This window comes from Eumetopias jubatus, unplaced genomic scaffold (genome assembly GCF_037043125.1).
Source record: "Eumetopias jubatus isolate StellerSeaLion01/CBP00866 unplaced genomic scaffold, mEumJub1_p1.0 scaffold_1, whole genome shotgun sequence".
NCBI lineage: Eukaryota > Metazoa > Chordata > Mammalia > Carnivora > Otariidae > Eumetopias > Eumetopias jubatus.
In genome coordinates this window covers 74583565-74605621 of record NW_028274807.1, presented here as the reverse complement: position 1 = coordinate 74605621, position 22057 = coordinate 74583565, and the positions used below count along the sequence as shown (strand labels likewise).

At 35.0% G+C, this 22057-nt stretch overlaps 1 protein-coding gene across 1 annotated transcript in view; it reads right to left on the bottom strand.

Moving 5' to 3' along the window:
* Positions 1 to 22057, bottom strand: part of FGF12 (fibroblast growth factor 12) — a 268909-nt gene that overhangs the window by 33914 nt on the left and 212938 nt on the right. The gene's annotated exons all lie outside the window — the stretch shown is intronic.

Sequence of the window (22057 nt, the reverse complement as noted above, 5' to 3'; positions counted from 1 at the left end):
GAGGAGAATAAACATGGTCCCTTACCCCACCTTTCATGTGACGCTGATTAGAGTGCCAGAATAACCTTGAGCCTTCATACAGGAACAGACATTTAAAAAAAAACCCAAATCATCATCTTTCTTTGGACTTTGTTTCACTTTTCAGCCTTTCCATGATTTGGATCAATCTCAACATTTAGAGGACCCCAAATTTCTCCTGCAATACTATCTAAATTTCAACCAAAGCTGGCAAGAACACTGTGGGCTTTCCAGACAATGGCAGAAATTCCCCTGTGAATATGCAGTGATGGGCTTTTGTGGGGTAATGTGTCACTACAGGCATGCTATATAAATATTCCCACTGTCATTGGGAGAAACAACCCCAGAATTTGCTGGTGTTGCTTACTCATTGGGTTTAAATTACACTTTCATTTAAACATCTTCCTGGCAGTGATTACAAGGCTCAGTGACTGGGACACATCTCCATGAGGAACTACTGTTACGGACAATGAATGAGACATACCGGCTGGGATACACTGTGGCTACAGAACACCTGTGAGGCAGGATTGCTGCGATGTTGCTGTAAGGTATTGCACACACCACAAAACGTTTTATTAGTCTAGAAGGAATGTAAGATTAAAAAAAAAAATAAGCAGGGAGCCTGGGTGGCTCAGTTGGTTAAGCGACTGCCTTCGGCTCAGGTCATGATCCTGGAGTCCCGGGATCGAGTCCCGCATCGGGCTCCCTGCTCAGCGGGGAGTCTGCTCCTCCCTCTGACTCCCCCCTCTCGTGCTCTATCTATCTCATTCTCTCTCTCAAATAAATAAATAAAATCTTTAAAAAAAATAAACAAAGAGAATGAATCCTGGTCTCATGCAGGTACCCAGCAGGTGTGAGGAGATGGAGACCTGACGTTCTATCCCTGGCAGGGCTAGAAAACCACATCTCACTGGTGTGTTCTGCTCAGCCTCAATCAAGCCCACATGTACAGTCACACCAGTCGCTTTTATTCTGACAGCCTAAAGAGTAATCTGCTAGACAAATAGTTCTGATAGAATTGAAAAGCTAAAGTTGTAGGGGTTTTTTTTATATAAACATCTTTGCTACAATGCACCTTGCTATGACGATGAGCCTTCAGAAGGATAATTCAAAGTAAACACATTCACCACTAAAGAGCAGTCAAGAGTGAGGGGCCTGGTTCACTTAATGCTTTTCTCTAAAGTCCAAAGTTATTGAATATAATTTACCTCTGTCATGTTTTGAGTATTACTGTCACTCAGACAGAGATGATAAGCACACTTGTTTGATTTCATAGAAGGTATAAAAACAAAGGAAGTTCCTAGTTCTGTCCTTATGATGAACATAGAATCCTTGAAATTTAGAGCTGCAAATATCTAGTCTGACTGTCCATTTTACAGATGAAGAAATCAAGGTCTCTGGAGGGCAGAAATGAAGCAATTAAGATCATGCTGCCAGAAACTAACAGAGTCAGGATTAGAACACAGTATCCAGTCCAGGGACCTTTTCTCTTTATGCCACAGTGCTCTGGTTAGGATTTATGTCCTTTCATAGATCAGGAAGACCAGGTAAAGTAGGCTTTGTACTTGCAATTATGTGTATTTTCCATCAATCAAATGACTTCTACAAACGTGGTTCAATTGCTCTAATGGTGACACTCTGTTTTCTGTTACAGCGAACACACTTTGTTTACAGCCATTTTGGTTGCTGATACTTTGCTCTTATTACATAAAACAGGCATTGGTGACATAACAAGAGGTAAAAGGCAAAAATGGATGACAATTTTTATATAAACAGGATAAAAACAGAGTAAGTTTGACTAATGGTTTTCCCTAGGGATAGTAAATGGAGCAGAGATTGTATTCTTCAAAGTAGAATTGGCATTTGTACAAAGAGAACACTGAGTCAAAGAACATGGGCAGGTTTATGCAACTCTGAAACTTTATGGCCATCCTACTTAACCTAATGGTCCTATTAGTGCACATTTTGAATTTGATTCATTTGTGATTTGGGACTCATGCCTTAATCTCAGTTTTGCAAACTAAAAGGTGACAAGTCACTCAGTCAAAGCATCTTCTCAGACCCAACAAAAATGGTAGGCCAATGAAATGGTTCTGCAAGCATGAACATTTACCTACCTGTCTTCCCATTTGTATAGCATTTGATTACAAATCCATAAAAAGAAATGATTCGGACTATGTGGATAATTCGTGTTCTTTATCTTCATCATCAGGTTGCTACATCACCTCATACAAATGCATCCATCTTAATAGGTTATATTAGGTACCTTCTCATCTCCCACAGATTCTATCACAATTTACGCACAGATTTCATTTGGTGCTTCTGCTGTGCTTTCACATGTGGCAAGTCCTCCCACCTATGTCTGTAAACCCAAATCTCATTTATTACAAGTCCAGTGAGCTCTCAATTATTCTTAAAGACCTACTTCAAATTCAACTCCCTTCACAAAATCTCACTGTCATCTGAAAATCATCTCCTTCTAATCACACCACAGCAATTTATCCATGGCTCTCTTAATATAAGGATCCCGTTTATTTCATATTATGTGTATTTGCAAATATGACCTTGCGACGTACAGCTTATCTTGAGATCAGTATGTCTCCCTTACTTTTCAAATCTGGCACAGTACCTAGCACCTGGTAGCTTTTCTGGAAATGTTTGTGAATGAATAAGGAATAGATGAATATAGCCTATTACAAATGTCTGGAATAGTTTGGTGAAATAGCCTTTGTAATGGTTCATCAAGCCTAGCATTGATACATGAATTAAACCTCCTTTGAACCAACACGCAAACAAAATTCATAATCCAACTTATTTCTTATCCATTTTCTTATTTCTTTGTTTTATAATTGAAATTTAAAGGTTACAGCTAACTATCAACAAAATTGCCTTTATTCTTTCAGAAAATATCTGAAAGAGAAAGTTTTAAAAAATAAACAGGATCATACATTCTCAAGGAGTGTACAATATAACAGAATAAACAGATGTAAATCAACATCCTTTTCACATCCTATGTTAGCTTACAAAAGATAAAAATTTTGTGCAGAGTGTCTAGAAGAGATATTATTATTTTCTTGAATTGAGAACCAATTATGTAGAAATTCAAATATATTTGAACTTGGTAAAATCCATTAACATCTAGTAAGCAAAGCAAACAAATGATATTCTGGGTCTTGAAGAATATAAATAGAATGCTAATGATTCTTTTTTGATGTTAATACTTTTAGAATTACATGTGAATCATTTAAGAATAAACCCATTCTTTTGATATACTCCAAAATGTCATAATTCCTGTTCAGTTCATGTCTTCATACCCATACTGCTCTGCATAAAATCTTACATAAAACGCTGTTTAATACTTAAGTGTACATCATTTTTTCATATATATATATATATATGGTTCTGCACATATAAAGCTGACTAGTAAGAAGGCTATACTTCCATTTTTTATAAAATTCATTCTAGTAAAACCATTTTTAGGAAATATCAAATAGAATAAATAATTATATTTTCAGATCATTGACTGTAAAAACCAGTCAATGATCATCAATTCAATTTCTCTTAAGTTGTATTTTATGGAATTCTACTTTATCTGAAAGGTAAATAATTTGGACTCATTTCCTATTTTGATTTTCATGCTCCTATGTAAAAAAAATTTTTTAATTGAATTAAACAATTTTTTAAAAATTGAAAAGAGCCACTGTCTAGAATGAGTCCTGTCTCCTTTTCTGTTATTAATCTCAAATTCTTTTTACAACTTTAATTTTAAAGTTTGGGGTTCAACTGCTGATAAATGTTAGTATTTGACTTTGGTTTCCCCTGAAGTGTACCCAACATATTCAAGCAGTCTTTGCTCTTTTCAGATATTTTGCAGTTTGGCATTTTAAATGTCTTTTCTCTTTAGTAGAAGTCTGGATTATTAGAAATGAAGCCAAAAGGAAACTTGGAATTTTTCTAAACCATTTTACAAAAGGGAAAGACCCAGCATTGAAAGCCAACCTCAACACTGATGCTGTTCTCTTAACTTGAAGCCAAGTGGCAAAGTGTCCCAGTGTCTCACCAATTTAGCTTGTATTCAGTCTGAATAGAATCTGACCATTTTCCCTAATAGAATCAGCATGCAAATTTATAGCATTCAACTGTTGAAAAGCTGTATTTAAAACTACTGTGTGGGAGAGCAGAATAATATGTGAAGGAGATATTATGCTAGACTTGACAAGTTTTAGTTTCTGACACATGTAGTTTTTATTTGAGCAAAGGCAAAAATTTAGGTACTATATATTTTTAACAATTTCTCATAAACAGGTCAATAAAACTGTCAGTATATATTTGCCTGTATTCTCATGGTCGATGCATATTTTATATGTGCATCAGCTATAGTTGGGTCAGCCAAGGTAAGTAGAGGAAAAGAAGGTTAATGTGAGGTTGACAAGCATATTTGATGTTTAGTTTTTGAGTTAGTCACTGAAATAATTACATAATTCATGTATACTTTCAGCTAACACCTAAATTCTGTGTTCTGATAAGCAGTTAGTGATTTAGAGATTACTAGTCCTTTTAGTCAGACTTTACAATATTATAAGGCATAAGACTGAACAACAAAATCTTCTTGGATAAGAATCAGGGTTAAGAAGAGCTTCCTGAGGCTGTATTTGACCCCTAAAGAATGCATAGGGACTAGTAGAGAACGAGAGAAGGGAAGGGAAAGGATTATTTTATTAATCCAAAATCAATTTATAATATTCCAATAATTGTGTGATTTTATGAATGAATAGTCCAAAGAGCCACTAATGACATAGTCTGACCTAAAAGGCAGTCCAATGCCATGAGTTCTAAGCATAGGACGTCCGCGCTCCATACAAACTAACACATTTAAAATAAGATTATTCTAGCATTCCCAAAAGTTAGTGTGGGATTACAGAAACTATGCACATGCTTTTCTTTCCATTTTAAGTTGTTTTCCAGAGGTGGCTTTTGACCTCCAATTAGAGAATACTGCCACTAGGTGGAGCGGTGGTGACTTGGCTGGAATAGGCTTCAGTTGGTGTGAGAAAAAGAGGGTTGTGGGTCCCATGATTCTTTTTGCTTTTCTTTTCTCTTTCAAAACTGTAGGGGACAGTTAAGAAATACGTCTCAGAAGTAAGCTTTTAGAAATAACTGTGCACCATAATACCTGGATTAAAATACATTTTCTGAGAGGTAGAACGAAACAAAAAGAAAACTCAAGACTTTGATATCAGACATAGAGTTTCAATGCTATATCTGCCATTTATCAGTTGGGTAAAGCCAGTAAGTTCCTTAATTTCTATGACCCTCAGTTTTCTCATATGTAAAACCTGAATTATGATACTTATTTTACAAGTTTGTTAGAATACAAAGCTATATGGTTGAATGTGCTTTGGGAAGAATATGGGTAACCACACAGATGTGATCCATGGGCATTCTTGATTTAACCCCAACAGTTTTTTTTTCAAATTCATAATATTTCATTTTGAAATATGATTTATAACTTCTTAGGAAAAGTCTGAAGTTCAGGCCACATCAGGTCTTCATTCCCCTATCTAAGAATTATCAGAGTTATGGTACCTATGTGTCCCTCCCTCCACCATGGGCACTTGGTGCCTGGGTTTGTTATCCAGGATTTAGAGTAGGCTTGGTGCATTAATGTCAAAAAACATCAGTAATTTTCACATGATTTAATAGCTTGTAGCCTTTCTGGGCCTTAGCCCCAGTCTTCTGAAAACTCCTGTCCTGTCAGAGCTACCTTGGGCTTTTCAACTTGCCTTGATTTCCCTGTTCTCCTTTCCCACTTCATTCCCACATTTGGAGGAAGCCTTCAGAGGAAGACAATATTAATTAGATAATCTCTTTAAGCAATAGCATTCTCTTCTGTGACAAAGGCATATTTTTCAGTTCCAAAATGAGAAAGAAATTTGATCTGTCCAAGGAATGATTAGCTGGTCATCAAATTGACTCATCTGTTGATGAGCTGGATTTCAAAGTATAAATCTGACGAGCTTCTCCCCTTCCCTTGCCTTCTGTTATACTGAATTGTGTACCTCCAAAATTCACATGTTGAAACCCCAACTCTAAGTACCTCAGAATGACTGTATTTGAAGATACAGTGTTTAAAGAGGGAACAAATTAAAATAAGCCTGTTACGATGGAACCTTAATCAATTCTGATTTCATATCCTTATAAGAAGAGCAGATTAGGGTACAGAGGAGACAGCAGGGGTGTGCATGCACAGAACAACGGGTGAAGAGGCAACGGGAAGGTGGCCACCTGCAAGGCAAACAGAGTCCCAGAGCAAACCAACCCTGTTGACGCCTTGATGGTGGACTTCCAGCATCACAAACTGGTGAGAAAATAATTTCCTGTTGTTCAAACTATACAGTCTGTGGTAATTTGTTAGCTGGTATGTTATGCAGTATTTTGTTACAGTCATCCTAGCAAACTAAGACGCTCTCCAAAGGGGATTCTAATTTGGCTACCCAGTCTCTACCATTCCTATTTCTTTTGAGCAAGGTATGTTAAGGCCTTTTTTGTTTGCAAGTTAAAAGCAAGGAGGGAAGGGAAGAAGACTATGTGAAGCCCAGATAGTCAAGGAAGAATTTTCCATATTCTGTAGCTTGAAGGCAAGCTGAAGGAAATCACTGGGGACACCTATGTTGGGTGCATAGTTTATAAGAGTTCATGGAAAGGTCTTGTTTTTTGTTTTTTCTGTTGTTTTGCTTTTGAGGAAGTTGTCTTGAGAAAGATAAAGAAGTTATTTTGAGATTATGTTGCAGACTTCGTTTTTTTTTATCCATATCACTTCTCCAGGATCAAACAATGGTCAAAGATTTACAATTATTAGACAAATAATACATTTCTCAGTAACAAATAAATAAAAACACTTACTTAATACAAGTTGCTGCTGGCATGAAGTTTTATGTTTCAAGAATTCCCAAATGCATCCAAAACTATTTATTTATTTATTTTAAAGATTTATTTATTTGAGAGAGAAAGAGAGCATGTGTGAGCAGAGGGAGAGAATCTCAAGGTGATTCCTGGTGAGAGGGGAAACAGACCTGGGGCTCAGTCTCATGACCCTGAGATCAGGACCTGAGCCGAAATCAAGAGTTGGACTTTTAACTGAGTCACCCAGGTGCCCTGAATCAAAAACTATTTTAAAGGGCAAGTGATTAGTGAGGTGAAAATATTTTCAAAGCAACCACATTTTAGAAAAATTTAATTCTTTTTTTTAAAGATTTCACACACACACACACACACACACACACACACACACACACACACACACACACACACGAGCGAGCAGGGGGAAGGTCAGAGGGAGAGAGAGAGAAATCCTCAACTCAAGCCAACTCCCCATTGAGTATGGAGCCCGAAATAGGGTTGGATCCCAGGACCCTGAGATCTTGACCTGAGCTGAAATCAAGAGCCAGAGGCTTAGCCAACTGTGCCACCCAGGTGCCCCAAATTTAACTAATTCTTTAACAGAACTATGCTTTTCACATAAGCCAACTTTACACTGATGATTGGATTTTGTCAAATTCTAAGCCCAATTCTCTTTGAAATACTCTTCTTAAACCCAGTAAATCAATACCTAACCCATGAAAAGTGTCAGAACACAAATGTGATAAGGTTAGTGAAAAAATCTTGTAAATTATAAAGTACCCTGTATGTGCAAGGGATTATCTTGTATGCTTATTATCCTGAAGTATGATGACCTGTTCAAAAAAATATTCATTATTTCTGCTCATCTCTTTAGGCTTTCATTAGAGCGAGCCCAAGACAATAGGTCTGCGACAATAGGTCTGCGAAATCAGACCAGATTGTTCTAGTGACACCCCAGCAATTTTTTTTCTGGAGGTACCTCTTCTTCCTCAGTGCTTCTAGCACTGGTGACTGTCCTGACACAATACGGAGAAGTATGCTCATATTTGCATAAGTAAAATAATGAAGCCCTAAACCAGTGAGAGGGAAACAGAAATATATGAACAGGGTAGCAGAAAGGCTCCCAAGAAAATTAGAAAATTATACTAAAATTTTTTGTAGGCCCTTTTAATTCTGTGTTTGTCACATGAGCACAGGATAACATTGTGTGCTTTTTTTATTATTATGTTATGTTAATCACCATACATTACATCATTAGTTTTTGATGTGGTGTTCCATGATTTACACTGTGTGCTTTTAAGCACACTGAGTACACAATTGTGATCTCTGGTGTTCCAGCATTAATTTCCAGGAGGCACCCTGGTGAAATCATGCTTCGAGCTCATTGGATACAAAAACCTTCCATGCTAATGGAGGACCTGTCCTCCAAGCTTGAAGTCTTGGTCCCTAAACTTTCACTTAGTGCCGAGAAAAGCGGATGATTCCTGGCTTTGTGATTTTCTTACAAACTGACCAAAATGGAACTACTGATTATGGCCTTTTCACTAGAAAGAGAAATTGCTTTTTCTCTCACTCTCTCATTCTCATGGTCTCTTACACTTACATATACACACACACACCCTTTTATCAGAACAAAATAATATATATCCATTTAAAAATAAAGCAGGCAACAGCAAAAATCTTCTTACTTCCAACAGGTTTTTAATGTTATTAGCAATGATTTTCCCACCCTCTACATTTATATTATGCATTTTTCTCATGAAATCATAGAATCACCATGTTTTTAAAACTTAAAGGGGAGACCATTTGAATTTACAAATAAATAAGGCCTGAGTGGAAAAATTATTTCCTCAAGTTTTGTTTTCAAAACGAAAAAAGAGCTTTACATTTTATATCACTGTCCTAAGAGTGAGTTTAACCAGCATTTGTGAACACCAGCAGCTATTTTTTTATCCACATAAGATATCCTTGTCTACATAATATATCATTGTACTAATATAGCATTGAGATGTTCATTATTTTAAACGGGAAGCATTTTGTATCATGGAACTGCCAATAAAAAAAAGAATTAACCACAACTCTGTAATCTTTTAAATAACAATGTCAAGAATACTTTCAGCACCTAAGCACTGAATCAAGTTATATAGCTTTGGTTTCTGTAACTGTCCCATTGGGAGACAGGGAGTCCAGAGAACGGGACAAGATTTGCTTCAGGTAAATCAGAAGTCTGGCCTTGATAATCTGGGTTCCCATGACTCATGTTTTTCAGATACAAGAAAAGGTTTCATAAGGGCCACATGCATTCTTAAATATTCTCAGTATGTCAACCATTCTGCATGATATGGTTTTACTTACCTAATGGTCTTGCCTGCCTTGCACTAGGTATGTTCTAGATTGCCAGTGAACCTATTAAAATATAGCTCCAAGAAGTGAATGTACAATTTAGATATAATCTAATCTGAGCTAAGAAAAGAACGGCTTCAACTCTTAGACCTCGGATCCTCTACTGATGCTGTCCTTCTACCACCATCTTGGACACAGACACTGGATGGCATGGCACACTCAGTAAGGGCGCTCACCTTCTTGAGAGGCAATAAAGGACCAACTTTTCAACAGTGATTCTAATTTCTTATTCTTTTTTTTTCAGATTTTATTTATTTATTTGACAGAGAGATAGAAAGCACAATTAGGCAGTGGCAGGCAGAGGGAGAGGGAGAAGCAGGCTCTCCACTGAGCAGGGAGCCCGATGCAGGGCTCGATCCCAGGACCCTGGGATCATGACCTGAACCGAAGGCAGATGCTAATGACTGAGCCACCCAGGCACCCCAAATTTCTTATTCTTTTAAGTAGGTTCCCATAATCAGGTCACTTTCTCAGCAGTCCTAGTATTATACTTTTTTTATTTGACCCTCTTACCAAACACACCACTTCTCTTAAGACTGGTTCTAAGACCTACCCTGGTTAAGACTGGGTAACATTTCAAGGTCACACCTCATGGTCTCATCCTATGTCATCTGTCATTTTCAACACAACTGGGAATATCATGACTCCACCTATTTTAGGATGAGTTCCCAATCCATACTGAAATACTTTCAAATGTTTGAAAATGGTCTTTGTCCTCACTCTTTTTTAAAGGCATTTTGATTCCAAATATTATAATTTGTTTGTGTACCATCCTCACAACACACACAGCACTGGATTTGTGTTTCTCTTGACTTAACTGTTGAAAATAAGCCTGAGAATTTTTAAATGGAGGTATACTTTTTTATAAAATGTATATATTCCTACTATTTCAAGAGGCTTATATAAAGCAGAACTCCATTCAAATAGGTCAGAAATTCCTGAAATGGATAACAAGAGGTTAGCTCATTATGTTTATCTTGTGGTCTGCCCACATTTTCAAAGCTCATGCATAAGAATGTTTTAGCACACTGGCCCAGAGATTAGTGCTTTCTTGTCTGGTGCAAGTATTGCAAATTAACGACCCTCTAGGGGCACCTCCAGGTGGTAACCTAAATTAGTGAATCAAGCTTGGTGGGAGCTATGCAGCCCTGGAAATACTAATTTTTCCACTTGTATAATGAAAACATGATCTAGAGTCTAGCTGATACTAATAATATCAGGGACTTACCCATTCATATCACTCTGGATAAAATTTTCCTTCACAGCTCTACACATCAAGATATTTTCATATGGGCTTATTTTCATATAGTTAGATGTTTTGGCATCCTAAAAATAAAAAAATTTTTCTCTTTTCTCTTTCTGTGCATTAATGGCATATAGATGTATCTGGAGTATGTGTCATTTTTTCCTGAGAAGATAATCATAGTAATGCACCTTTCCTAACTGTCTAAAAATCAATTACTATCCTCGAAGACCCATCAAGTCTCCTTTTACTTCACATTAAACTATAATCTGAGGCATTCTCAAAAAAAATTCTCAAAAAAAACCATTATGTGTACTTTTCAACAAAAAACTTAATTATTTTTACATAGCAAAATTTTTAAGATTTCTCACCAATAATAAATTAAAATATTCAATATCAGTTTTAAGGTTGTTTAGTTAATTCATATACCAAGGATTTATAGGATTCCTCCTTTGGGTCAGATACCGTGCCAAGGTTTGGGGTAAATGAGTAATAATTACTGACTCTGTCCATGTGTTCCTAAGTGTTTAGTGGAGAGAAACATCCCTACAATGTAAACGGTCTGCCATTGTGGTTGCCCTGGAGCCAGAATTAGGATGGATGTGGGCAGTCCCATATAGAGCCAGTGGGGTCCACCAATTGCTTATGTATTTCAAAAAGGCATTTGGAACTCTCATTTTGAAGCAGGAACAAAACAGATTCTCCTTTTACATTTAATTTATGACTGGCCTTAAGTTTAACTTTTCATAAGGGTTTTATTTCAACTAACATAGACTCAATTTAAATGATCAAAGAGAAAAATCAGAGTCAATTAATTTTAAAAGATAGCAAAAGGCTATTTCTAAGATTGCACCTAAAAAAATGAGATTATTTTTAAAGGCCTGGATGGATGCCATATTTTATAATGCCTCAGGCACAGATTTTAAATGTGAGTGTTAGAAAAGTGTAACAGTTAGAGCCCTGAAAGTGAGAGATCATTATAAATAGTGGAGAGAAGAGATGCCACCTTCCTTTTTAGGCAATATTTAGAACTTATTGGGCAAGAATACTCAACGGCACAGTAGAAATTCTGAATTGGTCAGGACACCAAAAAATCCCAAGCTATCAATGAAGGTAGTTGGCAACATGTCTGGCGATTAAGCATGTCAAATATGGAATTAATAACTGAAATACTCTAGGCTGCACATTTTTTATTTTCCTTCAAGAATAGCATGTGAACCATCACAGTGGTGGTGAACCATCAAAGTGGACTTGACAGCATTTTATAACATTCTTTTTCTCCTTTTGAGCCTATTTAGTTTTCTGTTATAATTTGACAGTTTCAAGCACTCTTTCTTCAACACAAACAAGGATACAGAGTAAAATTATGAATTCATTTTACAGAGGCCATATTTGCAAAGACAAGTGTCTGTTTTGCAATAACATAAGCACCAGTGACAGAAAATAATACTTTCCTATGACAGTGGGCAAAGACTTAGGGAAAACTCAGTATCTATTGAGTGGACTCTGACTTAACAGAGATTAGATAAGAGGTTTTTGGGATTTCTGTGTTTGCTTGATAAGAGGTACAATTACTAGAAATATAAGGAAAGGTAACTTTTGAAAATATTTCCCTTGAAACTAATTGTCTGAAAATAATAATAATGAATCACTCTTATTGGTTGCTATGATTGGCCAAGCACAGTCTCTACTTTGAAAGTACATGTGCTTTCTCTATAAATCTTTCTAGAAAGTGCTAGTATGAAAGAAAAATGTATTTTTAGTGACATTTTTTGTTTTTAATTCTACATTCTTCTCAGTACCTACATAAAACATTATGGACAGTCGCTATTAACCTCAGGATCAGGCAGTCAATTTTAAATATTTATCATGGGTTTTCCTTTACCAATCTTTAAAAATGTTTAATATTCAGCTGGGGTTTTTTTATGCTGGGGATGAAACTAAACGCTAATTACATGGAATTTAATATTGAATGTAACATCATTTAAAGAGAAGGGCTTCTCTGTTATATTTCCTTTCTTGCCAAGTTTTATAAAATACCCTCAGGTAAGCACCACAGAGATCATAAGGGACTTATTAGCAAAAAGTGGATGGAAAACTACAATTTTCTTTACTGTCCGAGGGACCCTCACAGTTCCAGACTGACCAATCGGGACAGCATTGTGAAGGTATTCACAGTATTCATAGGAAGGAAGATTATGTCTTTTATAAATTTCTTCAGGGGGTTCTGAATGTCAACCTACAAAGCTACTTAAAAAAAAAAAAAAACCACCTTAGATCTCATATCTACTTATGTGTTGTCAATTCTACAGCTTTGTTACAAATAGTGAATACGATGAAGAACCCAGAGATAATTCAGAAAAATGAATCAATTCCAAAGACAAAGAGCTGAGCATTTGCATTATGGTAAAAAGACATGCTAAGCATATTAAACACATAGATAAGATTAGGAGAGAACGCTCAACTCTTTTAAGACCAAAATGTTTTCAAGCACCTAATTACAAGTGAAGTGTTCATTGATGGCCATTAGGGAATTAATGGCCTTTAAAACTGACAATATATTTTTTCATTACTTTATTTAATTAATATTTATTCTCTAAACTGTAACCTGAATAAAAATGAAATTGCACCTTAGCATGATACTGGAAATTGCTGAACCAATGGGAAAAAAATCAGTACTAATGCTTATTAAATTTGTAAAGGTTGAGATGTTACCTTCCAGGACCTCATTTATATCATCTGTAAAGTGGGTGACAGGAGGGGACAAGATTACCTCTAATAGCTGTGTGGGTATAAGAGCCAATGAGTCTAAACTGGGGTGCTAAGGATGTTGGAAAGAAAAACTAGGTTGGCAATTCAGATATTGGGGAAATAATAAAAGCTTTAAAAATCAGCTTTTAAATCTGATGGTCCCTAAATTCCTCAACCTTATAATAACCAATATCTTTACTCAACTAGCCAGCCATGTAGAAACACGTGAGGGATGTTTCTGAGAAATCCTAATTCTTTACAATGAAGAGATAAATATGATCAACATGCTAGTGTTTATTCTCAAAGAGAAATTTCATATTGATTTACTCAGTCCCTCTTTGGGCACTCTCAGTGGCACAACTCTTTTTACCTTTTAAGGTAGTTTCTTCATTTCGAGTAATAGTTAATTAACAGGCTATTTCTAACTTATATAAGCTTTCCATCTGGAAAATTTTATGCATGTGTTTTTTAGATAAATTAGAATCAACTTAAGTAGTAAGCTAATTAAGCTCATCCCAGCACAGTACCAAGGAAAATATGTGCAAAATATGTGAACAAATGGGAAACAGATGGAGTCAGTAACAATAATTTTTTTAATTTTAAAATTGTAAACTATAAATGATAAGATGTTATTTCACCTCTCTTGGCCTCACTTACTTCATCTGTACAATGGGGTAAGAGATAAAAAGGAACAAAATAATCTATAAGATCTGTTTTAGGTGTAGGAGGTTATGAGCCTAAAATGCAATGCTAACAAGGTTGAAAAGGAAAACTGAGTAATGAAGGCACACAATTGTGCTCCTGCCAAACTTTGTTCTATTTATCCACCTTACATTTCATCTAAGGCTAACATTTCTTATCAGACATAGATCAGATCAGATATCTTCTATATTTGGGAAAGTGGGTTTTTTTTCGGGGGGAAGGGGAGGGTCATTAAGATTTAAAAAAAAAAGCACTGTCTAAAAATACCAAATAGCTTTCTGAAGCCAGCAGAAAGAGGTCAGATGTATGTCATCTTCCATCAGAAGCATACCATCGATATAGATAGCCCATCTAGGCAGTGATTGCTTTGAGAGTCAGTACATGAAGTTTAGGATAAAGGGGAATCATTTGGCCATTTGAGAAAAGTGAAATCTTGTAGGTGGCTATTATAAGACACAATAAACAATATTCCTTGTCAATCTGGAAAGATGAAGAAAAAAAGATAGTCTATTTGTTTGTGAGATCTAACTATGCCCTTTTCCTTTCAGTGAAAACAGTAAAGATGAAAATAATTGTATTATGTATTCTTATGCTCAGGAATAACACCATCCCAATCCAGATGTAATGAAGGGTATTTTCTTGGTTGGTAACCAGAATGATCCATAGGTCAAAGGCCAGTCACACACATATACTGGCTGAGGGATTATCAAATCAATTTCCTAGAGATGAAAGGTTTGTTTCCTGACTGTAGGAAACAGTAGTTCTAAAGAAACCAATCAAGAAAGCAACAGAAATTACTCATGTTTTAGAACATAAAGATGTTAAAATCATAATGAAAACGAGAATGCTAATCAAGCAGGAACGAAAATGTTTGCTATATACTACTGTTTCTTTTCCAGTTTAACCCAGAAAAATACCAGACCCAAGAGATTTACATGCTAGACGTTAATTAAAAAGAAACTTAAACACAGAAGGCCAAATATATTTCCCAATTATTTTCCCCTTATGTATACATTAATTGTTGTAGCATGTTCACATGCCAGCAATTATCAAAACCTCACAAACGAAGATTACAGTGTCAATGAATGCTTGGTTAGATGGATTTAAGTCTACCAGTAATATGCTATATGATCCTGGACCAAACATAGCCTCCCACTGTCATGGCCATTAAAGTGAGATAGGGAATGCAGGGCAACAAGATTATATCCAGACTCTTTAGAGCACCATGAATTTAATTGTCTTGATAGGCCTGTGCTCAAGTTTTTTGATGTCAGAAAGACTTGATGTTTTCTATTAGTAATCAGAAGATCAGTAGCAGACTCCTATGAGAACCAGAAGAACCAGGTTTTTGTGTAGATAAAGAGTGGGTAGGCTACCTGAGTATATTAATGGATGGTAAAATATTTTTGACAGCCAGGCAAAAAAAGCTAATAAAGCATACAAAACTTTCAAAATAAGTGTCACAGGCCTAGAAAGCCTCACACACTCTGTTAATTGTGAATAAAGGCGGTCAGTATATATTTATTTACCAAGGTAGCTAGTTAACACTTGAGTCCTTAAGGAATGAAATAAAGAGTCAGTAGGTCTCAAGGAACTATGCAGAGCTTACTGTAGGGTTTGACATGTAACAGATGGTCAATAATATCTGCTGTACGATTGGGTGAATGGAAATGGAAAAACAACAACTGGAATGGAGATAGGATGAAAGGGAGCAAAAACAAAGCTAAAAAAGAAAATGTGAGTCATCAAAATAAACCTACTCTACAGATTTATAAATTTTATATTCGTGAATTTAAATAACACTTGTCTCTTTCAAAAATGCAATGCCAATGTCTGTTACTTCATTTGATCCTCACCACAACATCATGGTGAAGCACAGAGACTAAGGTCTAATTAGAGAGCTGATATAACTCAACTCTGGCCACAGATCTGGTAAGCTGCAGAGTTGGGTCGGGAACTCAGTGTTATATTCATCCCTCTATGCATAACACCAACATTGACCCATCAATAGGGAAACTCTATTAGCATAAAAACTCATTAAAATCATGTTTACACTAATATTAACTCAAAATCATATTTACTTAACTTGTCTCATTAACTTACTGGAGTCATTACTGCCTGTCAGTCAGAGAGAGCAAATGAATGAATATTCTTCACAATAGAAGAACAAGCAGAACAATAATTAATGACTTTCTTTAATAATAGCCTCATGTTCATGTACATTGACTTTTAGATATGAAATATACACTTAGAATCTCTGGAAAGGTATTATTTTCTTCTATGTGCCAAGAATAAATCTAATGATGGTTATTAAAAATACATTCTTTTAAAAATTCTATTCCTAATAACCTCTTACATATGGATATTCCTTAAATGTCAATAATCACATTGGCTTTGAATTATCTGTGCTGTCAAATTTCTTCATTTATTTTATTTAGATGATAAAAGTAGATAAATCAAAGATGTTTCCTATGTGGAAGCATAAAGAGCTTTATTACTGAGGGTTCTCTGTATTGGCCCTTGGGTTTCTAGTACATATTGGTAAAATTAGAGGTAAAGTCAATATATCACCTCACAAAACCTGCTCCCATTAGAAATTTTATAATTAACAAATTCAAATGAATTTTGAACATCTTTAATGTCTATACCTTCATGTCATATAGCATGAGTCTCTGTAAATCCTCATATAATAATTGGTATAAAATTGGTTTGAGCATTCAATTATCCTTTATTTTATAGACCAATAAAATAAATTCTAAAAAATAAACCCACAACAAACAAAACCCCCACACAATGCTCAGCATATGCAGGACATTTTTAAACATACCAGAAGCCATGAAAACACGAGCCATGTTTTAATTAACTCTACATTCCCCTAAATGAATAAAATTATTTCTTGTAAACTGTAGCCACTAATAAACTGTTAAGTATGTAGTAACTTAAGACAGATCAATTCATAACTATTTCAGGATATTTAAGAATGTCTCAAGTGCAGTGGCATTTGAGCTGAGTCCTTGAAAGAAATGTAAGATACACACACACAAAAGATCAGATATAAAGAGGATGTAAGATAGAACAAATCACAAGAGAAGGTACATAGGGTTTGACAAGATAGCTTTGTTCACAAGAACAGAGATTGGCTCTGTGGCTCTAATGAAAGAAACAGAAGAAAGACCTAAATAGAGTTTTGATGACAGGGTTTGGAAAGTCATGGGTGCTTTCTCTACACGATAGCAAATATCCAAGTAATTGAAGCTAACATAATTGTCCAAAATTTTTAAAACTTGAAATTTCTGTTTAGATAAAAAAAAATATCTACAAGAACTCCACAGCTAACGTCATACTTAACAGTAAGAAACTCAAAGCTTTCTCACTAAGAAAGGGCAAGGATGTCTCTTCTCACTACTCCTTTTCGACATCCTACTGGAAGTACTAGCTAATACAGTAAGACAGGAAAAGGAAAGAAAATGTATACAGAATGGGAAGGAAGAAATAAAACTATCTTTTTCTCAGATGACCTGATTGTCTATGTAGAAAATCCAAAAGAGGGGCGCCTGGGTGGCTCAGTTGGTAAAGCGTCTGCTCAGGTCATGATCTCAGGGTCCTGGGATGGAGCCCCGTGTTGGGCTCCTGCTCAGTGGGGAGTCTGCTTTTCCCTCACTCCCTCCCTCTGCCCCTTCCCCCACTCATGCTCTCTCTCAAATAAATAAATAAAATCTTTAATAAAAAATACAAAAAACCTATTGCTTTCCTATTTACCAGCAATGAATAAGTATAATTTTAAACTAAAAATGCATTACCACTAAATTGGCCTTACAAAAAATGTTAAAGGGACTTCTTTAAGTCAAAAAAAAGGACATTAGTTGCTAACAAGAAAACATATGAAAGAATAAACCTCACTGGAAAGACAAATATATAGTAAACGTAGTGGAATAATCATTTATATAGCTAGTATGAGTTTCGAGGTGCCTGGGTGGTTCAGATGGTTAAGCATCTGCCTTCTGCTCAGGTCATGATCCCAGGGTCCTGGGATCGAGCCCCACATAGGGCTCCTGGCTCAGTGGGGAGCCTGCTTCTCCCTCTCCCTCTGCCTCTCCCCCTGCTCATGTTCTCTCTCTCTCTCTCTGTACCTCTGTGTCTCAAATGAATAAATACAATCTTAAAAAAAAGTTTTAAAAAAAGCTAGTATGAGTTTTAAAAGACAAATTTAGTAAAAATATCTATGATTACAATAATTAGTTAAGGAATACACAAATAAAATGTGATATCAAAAACACAAAACATGGAGAGGAGAGTAACAATGGAATCAAGCTTCAGTTGTTATCAACTTAAAATAGACTGTTATAAGTTGGTATATGTAAGTGTCATGGTAACCACAAAACAAAAATCTACATTAAATACACAAAAAAGAAAGAAATAGGAATGTAAGCATACCACTAAAGAAAGTCATCAAATCACAAAGGAAGAGAACAAGAGAAAAAGAAAGGAACATAGAACAACAGAAACAGTCAGTAAACAATTACCAAAGTGGCAATAAGTACACACTTATTGATAATTACCTTAAATGTAAATATAATTTCTCTAACCAAAAGTCATAGAGTGTTTAAATGAATAAATAAAAATAAGACCACCCTATATGCTGCCTGCAAGAGACTTACTTTAAATGTAAGTACACATAAAAAGTGAAGGGATAGAAAAGATATTCCATACAAGAGGAAACCAAAAGAAGGCTAGAGTAACTATACTTATGTCAGATAAAATAGACCATAAAACAGAGACCATAATAAGAGACAAAGATGGGCATTACATAACAAAGGGGCCAAGCAACAAGAGGATATAACATTTATAAATATTTATGTTCCCAACATAGAAGCACCTACATATATAAAGCAAATATTAACAGGCTTAAAGGGAGAAATAGACAGCAATACAATAATAGTAGGAGATTTTAATATCCTACCTACATCAATGAATAAATCATCCAGGCAGAAAATCAATTAAGGAAACATTAGCATTAAACAACATGTTAGATTAGATGACTTAACAGATACATACAGAGCATTGCATCCAAAAGCAATGGAATATACATTCTTTCAAGAGAATGTGGAACATTTTCCAGGATATATCATATGTTAGGCCACAAAACAAGTCTTAATAAGTTTAAGAGGATTGAAATCATATCACTCATCATTTTTTACCACAATGGTATGAAACTAGAAATCAATTAAACAAAGAAAACTGGAAAATTTACAAATATGTGGCAATTGAACACCACACTAATGAACAACCAATGGGCCAAGAAGAAATCAAAAGAGAAATTAAAAAATATACCTTGAGACAAATAAAAATGGAACTATAATATGCCAAAATTTGTGGGGTGCAGCAAAAGCAGTTCTAAGAGGAAAGGTCATAGTGATAAATGTCTATCTCAAGAAATAAGATAAGTTCCAGGGGTGCCCTGGGTGGCTCAGTCCTTAAGCGTCCGCCTTCAGCTCAGGTCATGATCCCAGGGTCCTGGGATCAAGCCCCGCATCAGGATCCCTGCTCAGCGGGAAGCCTGCTTCTCCATCTCCCACTCCCCCTGCTTGTGATCCCTCTCTCACTGTCTCTCTCTCTCTCTCTGTCAAATAAATAAATAAAATCTTAAAAAAAAGAAGATAAATTCTGAATAATTTAACTTTACATCTCAAGGAACTAGAAAAAGAACAAATGGAGCTCAAAGCTAGTAGAAAAAAGTTAATAACAAAGATTAGAGCAGAAATAGATGAAATAGAGTCTAAAAAGACAATAAAGAAGATCAATGGAACAGAGTTAGTTCTTTAAAAAGATAAACAAAATTGATAAGCTTTTACCTAGACCACCAAGAGAAAAAGAGGATTTAACTAAATAAAAGAAAATATTAAAGAGATGTTACAACTGATACCACAGAAATACAAAGGACTGTAAGAGACTATTGTGAACAATTATAGGCCAATGAATTAGACAGTCAAGAAAAAGTGGATAAATTCCTAGGAGCATACAACCTACCACAACTGAATCATAATGAAATAGAAAACTGGAAAAGACCAATTACTAGTAAGGAGATTGAATCAGTAATCAAAAACCTCCCAACAAACACAAGTTCAGGGCCAGATAGCTTCATTAGTGACTTCTACCAAACATTTAAAGAAAAATTAATACTAATACTTCCAAACTCTTCCAAAAAATAGGAGAGAATTCTTCCAAATTCATGTTATAAGGTCAGCAATACTCTGATACCAATACCAGACAAGGATACCACAAGAAAAGAACATTACAATCCAATGAAGTAGATGTACAAATCTTCAACAGACTATTAGCAAACTGAATTTAAAATACATTATTAAATAAAATACATCATGATCAAGTGGATTTATTCTAGGAATGCAAGGATCGTTCAACATCTGTAATTTAGTCACTGTGATGATACACTACAATAATAAAATGAAGATTAAAAATCATATGATCATCTCAACAGATATGGAAAAAGTATTTAACAAAATTCAACATCCATTTATAAAAAAAAGTGGGTAGAGAAGGAATATATCTCAAGATAAAAAAGGTTATATGTGACAAGCTCACAGCTAACATCATACTCAATGATGAAAAGCTGAAAGCCTTTCCTCTAAGATCAGGAATAAGACAAGGATGACCACTCTCACTACTTCTATTCAACATAGTATTGGAAATCTTAGTTGGAGAAATTAGTCAAGAAAAAAAAAGTATCCAAATTTGAAAGAAAGAAGTAAAATTTTCACTATTTGCAGATTACATGATATTATATATAGAAAACCCTAAAGACCGCATAAAAAAGCTGAGCATAGTAAACTCAGTAAAGTCTCAAGATACAAAGTCAATACATGAAAATATGTTGTGTTTTTATACACTAATTATGAACCTTGACAAAGAGAAATAAACTAATCTCATCTATAATTATATCAAAAAGAATAAAACACCTAGAAATAAATTTAACCAAGCAGGTGAAAGAACTGTACTTGGAAAACTGTAAGACATTACAAAAGAAACTGAAGAAGAAATAAATAAATGGAAAGATATTCTGTACTCATGGATTAGAGAAAATAATATTGTTAAATGTCCATACTACTCAAAGCAATCTACAGATTCAGCGCAATTCCTATCAAAATTCCAGTGGTACTTTTCCAAGAAATAGAACAAATAATCATAAAATCTGTATGGAATTACAAAAACAAACAAACAAACAACAACAAAAATCCCTGAAAAGAAAAAGCAATCTTGAGAAGGAAGAACAAACCTGGAGGCATCATGCTCCCTGTTTTCAAACTATATTACAAAGATATAGTAATTAAAATAGCATGATATTGACATTAAAAACAAATACATAGAGAGATCAATGGAAGAGAACAGACAGCCCAGAAGTAAACCAATCAATATATAAGGTCATTTAATTTACAACAATAGAGCCAAGAATATACAACGGAAAAAAGACAGTCTCTTCAATCATGGTGTTGGGAAAATTGGATAGCCACCTGCAAAAGAATGAAACTTGACCACTATCTTATACCAAATACAAAAATTAACTCAAAATGGATTAAAGATTTGAATGTAAGACCTGAAACCATAAAACTCCTAGAAGAAAACATAGATGGTATACTCCCTGACATAGGCCTTGACAATGATTTTTTGAATCAAAAGGAAGAGCAAGAAAATCCAAATAAATAATTGGAACTACATCATACCAAAAAGTTTCTTCACAGCAAAGGAAATAATCAATAAAACAAAATTTAACCTAATAAATGAGAAAAATATTTGCAAATCACATATCTGATAAGGGGCTAAAATACATAAATAACTCATGTAACTCAAGATCAAAAGAACAATCTAATTTAAAAATGGGCAGAAGATCTGAATAGATATTTTTTTTAAAAAGACATATAGATGGCCAACAAATACATAAAAAGATGCTCAACATCATTAATCATTAGGTGGAAGCTAATCAAAAGCACAATGATAACACCTCACACTTATTAGAAAGTTTCTTAT